The following is a 10,990-nucleotide window of genomic DNA, read 5'->3' as shown; positions in this document are numbered from 1 at the left end:
GGGGTCTTCCACAGGCGGCAGCCTCCGTTGGTGCAGGGCCACCTGCTCCACCGTGGTCTCCTCCACGGGCTGCAGCGTGGAACCCTGCTCCACCGTGGTACTCCATGGGCTGCAGGGGGACATCCTGCTTCACCATGGTCCTCACCACAGGCCGCAGGGGACTTCTGCTCCGGCGCCTGGAGCACCTCTCCCCCTCCCTCTACACTGACCTTGGCACCTGCAAGGCTGTTCCTCACTCCCTTCACTCTCCTGGCTGCTGTGTGGCGCAACGTTTTTTTCCCTGTCTTAAATATGCTCTCACAGAGGCGCAAAACAACATCGCTTCTTGGCTCAGATCTGGAAAACAATGGGGCCCTTCCCAAACATGGGGCAGCTTCTAGATCTTTCTCACAGAAACCACCCCTATGGCTCCCTGCTACCAAAACCTTGCCACGTAAACCCACTACAGTTCTTAAAGAGCTGCTGCCTGTGGGAAGCCCAAGCTGGATCAGTTCACCAAGGACTGGCACCACACTTTGGAGTAGGGGAAGAGTGACCGAGAAGGAGCGGTGGAGATGAAGCGCTATAGACTGACCAAAACCCCCATTCCCCCGTTCCCCTCCGCCACTGAGGGGGAAGTGAAAGATGGTGGATGGGGGAAGGTGTTTTTGTTTTCTTTCCTTTGTTTCTCACTGCTCTAGCTTGTAAGCAATAGGCAATAAATTTTACTAGTCTCCCTGTGATGAGTCTCTTTTGCCGGTCATGATAGTTGCTGAGTGATCTCCCTGTCCTTATCTCAATCTTTGAGTCCTTTTCATCATATTTTCTCCCCCTTTCCCTTTGAGGAAGGAAAGTAAGAACCGTTGTGGTGTAGTTCAGCTTCCCTGCTGTGTAAAACCACCACAGTCCTTGTTCTCCCTCTGGGGGACTGCCCAACAGAAACTGGAACAGTAGTTTTTCTAAGAGACCCCCTTTTGGCTGCTGATATATTCTTGCAATTCACATACACAAAATGCTAGGATTGAGGTAGGTTTGTCATCCCACTTCCTCATGTCTTCACCATGGATAAAACCACAGGATGCAATGTGCTATGTGTCCATGGTACTCTCTCCCTTGAGCAGGAAAATGCTGACTCTTAATGGCTGAGATACTGCTGCATAGGGGTGAGGAGGAAGATATATATTATTCAAGGTGGTGGGCCTGTTGGGACAATCTCTCCACAGCTGAGATACAGGCCCATACTGGGGCACAGAGAGTTTCTTTCTATTACTGCAGTTGGCTGGACATGAGATCCACTCTTGGTATCTTCCCATTACTCCATTTCAGCAATGCCAGCATGCTGGCCTGTGATGATAGTGCTCTCCATGCAAACTTCACAGAATCACAGAATCATCTAGGTTGGGAGAGACCACCAAGATCACCTAGTCAAACCTCTGACCTAACAATAACAAATCCTCCACTAAACCATATCCCTAAGCTCTACATCTAAACGTCTTTTAAAGACTTCCAGGGATGGTGACTCAACCACTTCCCTGGGCAGCCCATTCCAATGCCTAACAACCCTTTCAGTAAATAAGTTTTTCCCAATATCCAACCTAAACGTTCCCTGGCGCAACTTAAGCCCATTCCCCCTTGTCCTATCACCAGGCACATGGAAGAATAGACCAATCCCCACCTCGCTACAGCCTCCTTTAAGGTAGTCTTAAGACTTGTTCTCCAAACCCCTCACCAGCTTCATTGCCCTTCTCTGGACTCAATCAAGCACCTCGATGTCCTTTCTGTAGCGAGGGGCCCAAAACTGAACACAGTACTTGAGGTACGGCTTCACCAGAGCTGAGTACAAGGGGACAATCACTTCCCTAGCCCTGCTGGCCACACTGTTTCTGATACAAGCCAAGGTGCTCTTGGCCACCTGAGCACACTGCTGGCTCATATTCAGCCAACTATCCACCAATACTCCCAGGTCCTTCTCCGCAGGCAGCTTTCCAACCACTCATCTCCCAGCCTGTAGCGCTGCTTGGGGTTGTTGTGCCCCAAGTGCAGGACCTGGCACTCGGCCTTGTTGAACTTCATACGGATGGCCTCAGCCCATTGGTCCAGCCTATCCAGATCCTCCTGCAGAGCCTTCCTACCCTTGAGCAGATCGACACACGCACCTAACTTGGTGTCATCTGCAAACTTACTGAGGGTGCACTCAATGCCCTCATCCAGATCATTGATAAAGATATTAAAGAGAACTGGCCCCAGTACTGAGCCCTGGGGGACGCCACTAGTGACCGGCCTCCAACTGGATTTGACTCCATTCACCACAACTCTTTGGGCCCGGCTATCCAGCCAGTTTCTAACCCAACGAAGCGTACGCCAGTCCAAGCCACGAGCAGCCAGTTTCTTGAGGAGAATATTGTGGGAAACAGTGTCAAAGGCCTTATTGAAGTCAAGGTAGACCACATCCACATCCTTTCCCTCATCCATTAAGCGTGTCACTTTGTCATAGAAGGAGATCAGGTTCATTAAGCAGGACCTGCCTTTCATAATCTCATGCTGACTGGGCCTGATTGCTTGGTTGCCCTGTAAGTGCTGCGTGATGACTGTCAAGAGGATCTGCTCCATGAGCTTCCCTAGCACTGAGGTCAAACTAACAGGCCTATAGTTTCCCGGGTCTACCCTCCAGCCCTTCTTGTAGATGGGCGTCACATGTGCTAACTGCCAATCAACTGGGACCTCCCCTGATAGCCGGGACTGCTGATAAATGATGGAAAGCGGGTGGATCCCATCCAGACCCATTGACTTGCGTACATCCAAATGCTGTAGCAGGTTGCCAAACATTTCCTGGTGGATTATGTGGGCCACTTTCTGCTCCCCATCCCCTTGCACCAGCTCAGGGTGCTGCGTATCCAGAGAGCAACTGGTTTTGCCACTAAAGACTGAGGCAAAGAAGGCATTAAGCACCTCAGCCTTTTCCTCATCTCTCGTCACTAAGTTTCCCCCCCGCATCCAGTAAAGGATGGAGATTCTCCTTAGTCCTCCTTTTTGTGTGGATGTATTTATAGAAACGTTTTTTGTTATCTTTAACGGCTGTTAGAGGACGCACGGCCGAAAGCACAACAGACACCAGTAGAGTCAGACCAAGCTCCATTTTATTGCCCGAATAGCCTAACTTTTATAGTGAACTTAACAGGGGCGGACAGTGTTTCACACAAGATTATTGGTCATAAGCACTCAGACAAACAACTACAAGAAAACAACCCCACCTGCAAGAAAACAACCCCCTTGTGATTAGCAGTCACATAGACCTTGTCCTTGAAGCCAGTTACTGGTAACAATATTTTTCTGAATTCCTCAATTGGGTGATGTGGGAACACTGTCCGCCCCTGTCAAGTTCACTATAAAAGTTAGGCTATTCGGGCAATAAAATGGAGCTTGATTTGACTCTACTGGTGTCTGTCGTGCTTTCGGCTGTGCGTCCTCTAACAAATGGCGCCCGAACAGGCTGCGACCTGAACAGGAGAGACCCGAACAGACTGACACCAGCGGCGCCGGGACATCGGAGCGCAGGGAGACCAGCGGCGCCGGGACATCGCAGTGCAGCGGGACACCAGACAGACATCGCAGCGGCGCCGGGACATCGCAGCGCAGCGGGACACCAGCGGCGCCGGCACATCGGAGCGCAGGGAGACCAGCGGCGCCGGGACCAGCGGCGCCGGGACATCGGAGCTGCGCCGGCACATCACAGCAGTGGCGCCGGGACATCGGAACGGCGCCGGGACACCAGAGCAGCAGCGCCGAGACATCGGAGCGGCGCCGGGACCTTGAGAAACTCCGAGCACCGACCCGGACAAAGGACCCGCGGTGAGACAAGGGGAAGGGAAACCGCGGGGGTACGCGGGGAAACAAAGGTTATTATATTGACACTGCCGGGGAATGCCACTATGGAACAAATGTTAGAAAGAATGAGCAGGGTTCCAGTAGGGCCCCAAGCCATATTAGTAGAAGTAGTACAAAGGCAACCTCGAGCTCCATCTCGGCGAGAAAATCAATTCTTCCGGTGTGGAAAGGAGGGACACCATCGCCGTGACTGTCGAGAACGACAGGTGTGGTGTGAAAACTGTAAGTCGAGGAATCACAATATCGTGGTATGCAACCGCTCGGGAAACGGCAGACCGAGCACGCCGAGTTGCATGCCGGAGGTACGGGAATCAGGACCCTGCAGTCTGTCTGACGCAGCCAGGGAGGCAGCGCTGACTGTGCTCCTTCACTCTAGCATTCTTTTTATAACCTTGCTAGCATTCTTTTTATAATCTTGCTGTGCTGCGTCACTCTAGCAATTCTTTTATTATAAGAGGTTTATCTTGCACTGCAAAAAAGACTATTCGTCCCCAGATCGGTTCGTCCCCAGATCGGTGTTATAACTATGTTTCTGGATAACATTCCATGGGGTTGCCACACTCTACAGATTATTAATGACGACTTAGCTTTATTGCGGGGCAGGAGTGCAGAGACGCAGATTACACTGCCAAATGACCACCGGCAGGCTCTTTCACAAACAGCTTCTAGGGTTGCAGCCGGCACTGCCTGCAGCCGTATAGCAGACGTTACACTCTCTTTCCTAACTAGTAATCATGTGTCTCATCCATTTGTGGTGAATGGTCAGTGGCAAAAAGAAAAGGGGGAGAGTAAGGGGCGACAAAGACAGAAACGGTACCAGGAGGATGCCACTGACACTAACAGCATGGGTAATAGGAGTGGTATAAGTGACACACTCTGCCTGCTGTTCGCCCCCGCCTGCCTGTGCACTGCTGAGCTGTGTCATATGAGAGCATGCTGGGTAAATGAAATCAGCTGTGGTCCTCAGTCAACTCAGTGTATCCCAGTGTCCTGGAAATGTGATGGTGAAAAAGACTGTGACAGAGATCCTGATTGCAAGGATGGAAGTGATGAAATTAACTGCCCTTCTCAGACCTGCAGGCCAGACCAGTTCAGATGTGAAGATGGGAACTGTGTCCATGGGAGTAGGCAGTGCAGTGGTGTGAGAGACTGTCTGGATGGCACTGATGAAGCAAACTGTAACAATGTTATTCAGTGCTCTGGACCTGGCAAATTCAAGTGCAGAAGTGGAGAATGCATAGATATCAATAAAGTGTGTAACCAGCAGAGAGACTGCAAGGACTGGGGTGATGAGCCCTTGGAGGAATGCATCATAAATGAATGTGACTGTCCAGCTGGGTTTGAGTTTGTAGGCAAGAGAAACTGTAGAGATATTGATGAATGCCAAAACCCTGGTATCTGTAGTCAAATCTGTATCAACCTGAAAGGTGGCTACAAATGTGAATGTAGCCATGGCTATCAGATGAATCCTGCTACAGGAACCTGGAAAGGGCCATACGGGTACAAAAATACAAATAACACCTGTGATTACAATGACGCTGCTAAGCAGGGTTTAGGGGTTTATAGCATGGAGACAAGGGGTAACAACTACAGTGTTTGGAACAATTGTACAGCTTTGGCCTTACCTCCTGATGTTTTTCTGATTTGTGGGGATAGGGCCTGGCAAGGTATCCTTGCAAATGCTATCAGATGTCCATGTTACATAGATAAACTCATTGTATTTGCTCCTAGCTTGTTACAGTTGTGTGAGATCACCAGACATAAATGGGCATTGCTTGCATTGGATTGCAATGATAATGTTGAATTGTATGGGGTTGCAGCTAGAGCGGCAGTGGCAATTTTAGTGCCTGGAGTGGTACCTCCGGCCGCACGTAACAACTTAGAAAAATTGGTATTCTGGGCCGAGAAGCAAGCCTATGCCACGACAGAGATACTTGAGGAGACACTCTGCTCGGCTGCGGGGATCGGCTGCGGTGTGGACGCCCCTAGGTGCACCCTGAGCGTCTTGCTCGGAGGGGACTCCACTCTCAGCTGCTCACCACAGGAGCAGACAAAGATCTCCTGAAGCTGCAGACAAACAGTATGTTTTCGGCTGCTGGAGGGATTCTAACTGGAGTGTTAATAATTGTATGTGTTATTCTTAAATGTCCAGGTATTTTGTGTTGAAAGTATTTGTGTAAGGGTAAGGTTTTAAAACAAAGTGTTGCAAGTCACTTCACGAGGAACACAATGAGAGACAATACTTGTTTGTTTGCTTATCATTCTAAATTATATTCTTGTGGTATGATTGAGACTGTGGTATGATTGAGATTGAGATGTGCCAGAGGCCTCTGGGTGTGCGATTGTGCTGTGTGTGTGCGACTGTGCTGTGTACTGTGTGAGTGAGAGCGCGCTTTTGCCATAGTGCAGGAAGTAAGGTTGCCATAGTTCAGGTTATTGCCATAGTGCAGGAAGGAAGGTTGCCATAGTGCAGGTTATTGCCATAGTGCAGGAAGGAAGGTTGCCATAGTGCAGGATATTGCCATAGTGCAGGAAGGAAGGTTGCCATAGTGCAGGTTATTGCCATAGTGCATGATATTGCCATAGTGCAGGAAGGAAGGTTGCCATAGTGCAGGTTATTGCCATAGTGCATGATATTGCCATAGTGCAGGAAGGAAGGTTGCCATAGTGCAGGTTATTGCCATAGTGCATGATATTGCCATAGTGCAGGAAGGAAGGTTGCCATAGTGCAGGATATTGCCATAGTGCAGGAAGGAAGGTTCCCGGGATATTGCCATAGTGCAGGATATTGCCATAGTGCAGGCTGAAATCATAGGAAATTAGTGCCGGCAGGAATCATAGGAAAATGGAGGACGAAGTAGCCTTAGATTTATTACAGCGCTTTTTAGAAAAACGGGGAGTAGACTGCAAACAACTAGTGGGACTAGTTGCAATCGGTCAAGCAAAATCATGTTTCACAAGTACGGAGTCATTGTTTGAAGTAGCCGCTTGGAGAAATTTAAGGGAATGTATTGTTTAAACCTTTTTGATCATAATGAGTCAATTCACAAATCCATTACTTTCCTGAAAGAGCACGAGAAAGATTCAATATGGTATCAATCCTTTCAATCAATGGTTCACTGATTTGTTTGAAACAATGCATAGATGGTTACTGGGATTAGTCAAAGAGGGATTAAGGATTCTGTTTGCTGTGGTGTCAATCATCATTGCATGTGATATTGTGATAAATGTGGTTAAAGGGTCTATTGCAAAGTGTTTTCATGCTCCTGATTATAGTAATTGTAGTGTTAGCAAAGTGGACTAAAGCAGCCATAGAATCTGCACACGCCAAAGACGACCACGAAGAGGTTCCTGATAATCATTCTGAGAATGACATGGGCTACGACACCTCAAGGACTGCCAAGGACAGCCTTCGATCCTAAGGAGAATGTCTGGGTATCTCTGGCTAGGGAACTGAATACCACCACCTTCTGTGCAAGTCTAGCCAGCCCTAGCACACCTTCTGTTACATACCGTGTCGGGGTACCATTAAGTGATTATAGTAATTGTAGTGTTATTAGGTTTAAGTTGTGTTATGTCATGTATTCGACGTCTGATAGAAAACACCTTCGGCCAAGTACTGCTCGTACTAAAAGAAAAAGGGGGAATTGTTGGGAATTGGCACAAAGGGCGTGGACATGAGTCCGTGGAACAATTGTTCGATCTGAGCTTGCTTTAAGCAACCAGGAGTAGGCCTTAGCAAATCCCATGGCCTGCTGTAGCTGAGCAAACCAAGCTACCAGGGCAACTATGAGAAGTTCCCACAACAGTGTTCCCACGTCGCCCAATTGAGGAATTCAGAAAAATATTGTTACCAGCAGCTGGCTTCAAGGACAAGGTCTATGTGACTGCTAATCACAAGGGGGTTGTTTTCTTGCAGGTGGGGTTGTTTTCTTGTAGTTGTTTGTCTGAGTGCTTATGACCAATAATCTTGTGTGAAACACTGTCCGCCCCTGTTAAGTTCACTATAAAAGTTAGGCTATTCGGGCAATAAAATGGAGCTTGATCTGACTCTACTGGTGTCTGTCGTGCTTTCGGCCATGCTTCCTGCAACACCCAGCCTTCCTGGACTCCTCTGCCCTTCAGAACCACCTCCCAAGGCACTTTGCTAGCCAGTGTCCTGAACAGCTCAAAGTCTGCCCTCCGGAAGTCCAAGACTGCTGTTTTACTGATCCCCCTCCTGACTTTGCCAAGAATGGAGAACTCTACCATTTTGTGGTCACTCTGCCCAAGACAGCTCCCGACCACCACATCTCCCACCAGTCCTTCTCTGTTAGTGAACAGTAGGTCAAGCGGGGCGCCTCCCCTGGCAGGCTCACTAACCAGCTGTGTCAGGAAGTTATCTTCCACGCTCTCCAGAAACCTCCTAGACTGATTTCTCTGTTTCTCTGTGTTGTGCTTCCAGGATATGTCTGGGAAGTTGAAGTCCCCCATGAGAACAAGCACTGACGATTTTGCAACTTCTGCCAGCAGCCTGTAGAATTCTTCATCAGTCTTCTCATCCTGGTTCGGCGGTCTATAACAGACCCTCACCAAGATGCTTCCTTTGTTGGCCTTCCCGCTGATCCTAACCCATAGGGACTCAACCTTATCATTCCCAGCCTCAAGTTCCACGACATCAAAACTCTCTCTAATATAGAGAGCCACACCACCACCCCTTCTGTGCTGCCTGTCCCTTATGAAGAGCCTATAGCCAGACATTGCAGCACTCCAGTCATGGGAGTGGTCCCACCACGTTCCTGTGATGGCAACCAAGTCATAGCCTGCCTGCTGCACGATGGCTTCCAGCTGCTCTTGTTTGTTACCCATGCTGCGTGCATTGGTGTAGATGCACTTCAGTTGGGCCATTGCCTTCTCCTCTGGCCTAGCCATTGTTCCCCTGGGCACAGCTCCAACAAGCCTTGTTTCAGCCCTGTCCCCCTTCTTACCTAGTTTAAAGCCCTCTCAATGAGCCCTGCCAGCTCCTGGGCTAGGATCCATTTTCCCCTTAGAGATAGGTGGGTGCCGAGTAAAGCACCCCATGGTCAAAAAAAACAAAATTTCTGTGTTGGCACCAGCCTCTGAGCCACATGTTTATCTGGTGGGCTTTCCGTGTCCTCTCTATACCCCTCCCTGCCACCATAGGGATGGACGAAAACACCAATCAACTTTCCATCAATGAGCAATGTTTGGCAATGTCCTGGGAAGCAGGGCCTCAATATCACTTGCAGTTGTTTGGGAGGACAGACATCTTCATAATGAGAGCCCCCCCTGCCCCTTTTCCTTCACTTTTCCCACCTTTTACTGCTGATTGTGACATCATATGGTATGGAATATCCCTTTGGTTCGTTTAGGTCTACTGTCCTGGTGATATCCACTCCCCACTTCTATCCTACCCCAATGTACTGGCTTTGGTGGATTTCGAGAGAGTCTTGATGCAGTGCCAGCACTGCTCAACAACAGACAAGACATTGGTGTGATATCAGTGCTGTTCTAGCTACAAGTGAAGAGCACAGCACTGTATGGGCTGCTGCAGGGAAAGTTAACATCCCAGCCAGACCCAGTACAAGAACCAGTCTATAGTAATCAGCAGAGCAAAATGCAGATACAGCTTGATTTATGTGATTTCTCTCTGTTAGTTGTCTCTGTTAATAGCAAAAAGCTTTTCCCCTTGAAAACATAATAGTCCACAAATATGATACCAGCAGTGCAAGAAAAAAACAGCAGTAAAGTCTGTGCAGATATAGATTCTGAGTCCTTGTGTATGTTGTCCATCTAAAGCAGTTAAATGTAGACACTGAATAAAAGCAGAAAATATAGACATATGTAATTTCTGGCTTTAAAGTGCAATGGACAGCATTTTAATAAATACTGCCATTTCACAAATTAAAATCACTTATACATTACTTTACAATGATGATCATCATAACCACTCTGAAATTTACGTTTCACCTTCCACTCTCCTGTTTCTTCTACTCTCTTGTTCTAATTGCCATTTCCCAGTACCTTTGTTTCTGTTTTTCTGAGATAGAATCATAGAATCACCGAATCAATAAGGTTGGAAAAAACCTCCAAAATCATCTGGTCCAACCATCCTCCTACCACCAACATCAACCACTAAACCATGTCCTTAAGTACCACATCCAACCTTTCCTTAAACACCCCCAGGGACGGTGACTCCACCACCTCTCTGGCCAACCCCTTCCAATGCCTGACTACTCTTTCTGAGAAGAAACGTCTCCTCATTTCCAAACTGAACCTCCCTTGGAGCACCTTGAGGCCATTCCCTCTAGTCCTGTCGGTGGTTGTCAGTGAGAAGAGACCGACCCCCAGCTCCTCACAATTGCCTTTCAGGTAGTTGTAGAGAGCAATAAGGTCTCCCCTGAGCCTTCTCTTCTCCAGACTAAACAACCCCAGTTCCCTCAGCAGCTCCTCATAGGACCAGGCCCTTCACCATTTTTGAAGCTCTTCTCTGGACATGATCCAGGGCCTTGATGTCCTTCTTGTAGTGAGGGGCCCAAAACTGAACACAGTACTCGAGGTGTGGCCTCACCAGAGCTGAGTACAGGGGGACAATCACCTCTCTGGTCCTGCTGGCTACACTATTCTTGATACAAGCCAGGATGCCGTTGGCCTTCTTGGCCACCTGGGCACACTTCTGGCTCATGTTCAGGTGAGCATCGACCAACACTCCCAGATCCTTTTCCTCTGCACTGCTTTCCAGCCACTCTGCCCCAAGCCTGTAGCATTGCATGGAGTAGTTGTGGCCAAAGTGCAGGACCCTGCACTTAGCCATGTTGAACCTCATCCCATTGGCCTCTGCCCATTGGTCCAACCTGTCCAGGTCCCTCTGCAGGACCTACCTACCCTCCGGCAGATCGATACTTCCCCCCAACTTGGTGTCATCTTCAAAATAAAATGTCCACTGAGTTTGTTTGGTCCATAAATTTGGGCTCCATCTGTCACAGCAGTGTGTCAGGGCAGAAGAGATGATGTGTGGTGTTGGACTGTCACACGCTGAAGCCAGTTCTTATTCCATTACACCACTGTGCTTGTCCAGTTGTATTAAAATTCATTCATCATTATCTGGGTTACTGTGATACCATTA

This window comes from Aythya marila, assembly GCF_965140915.1.
Source record: "Aythya marila genome assembly, chromosome: W".
NCBI classification, from domain to species: Eukaryota; Metazoa; Chordata; class Aves; order Anseriformes; family Anatidae; genus Aythya; species Aythya marila.
The sequence above is the reverse complement of the archived record's forward strand: the minus strand, read 5'-3'. Positions refer to the sequence as shown.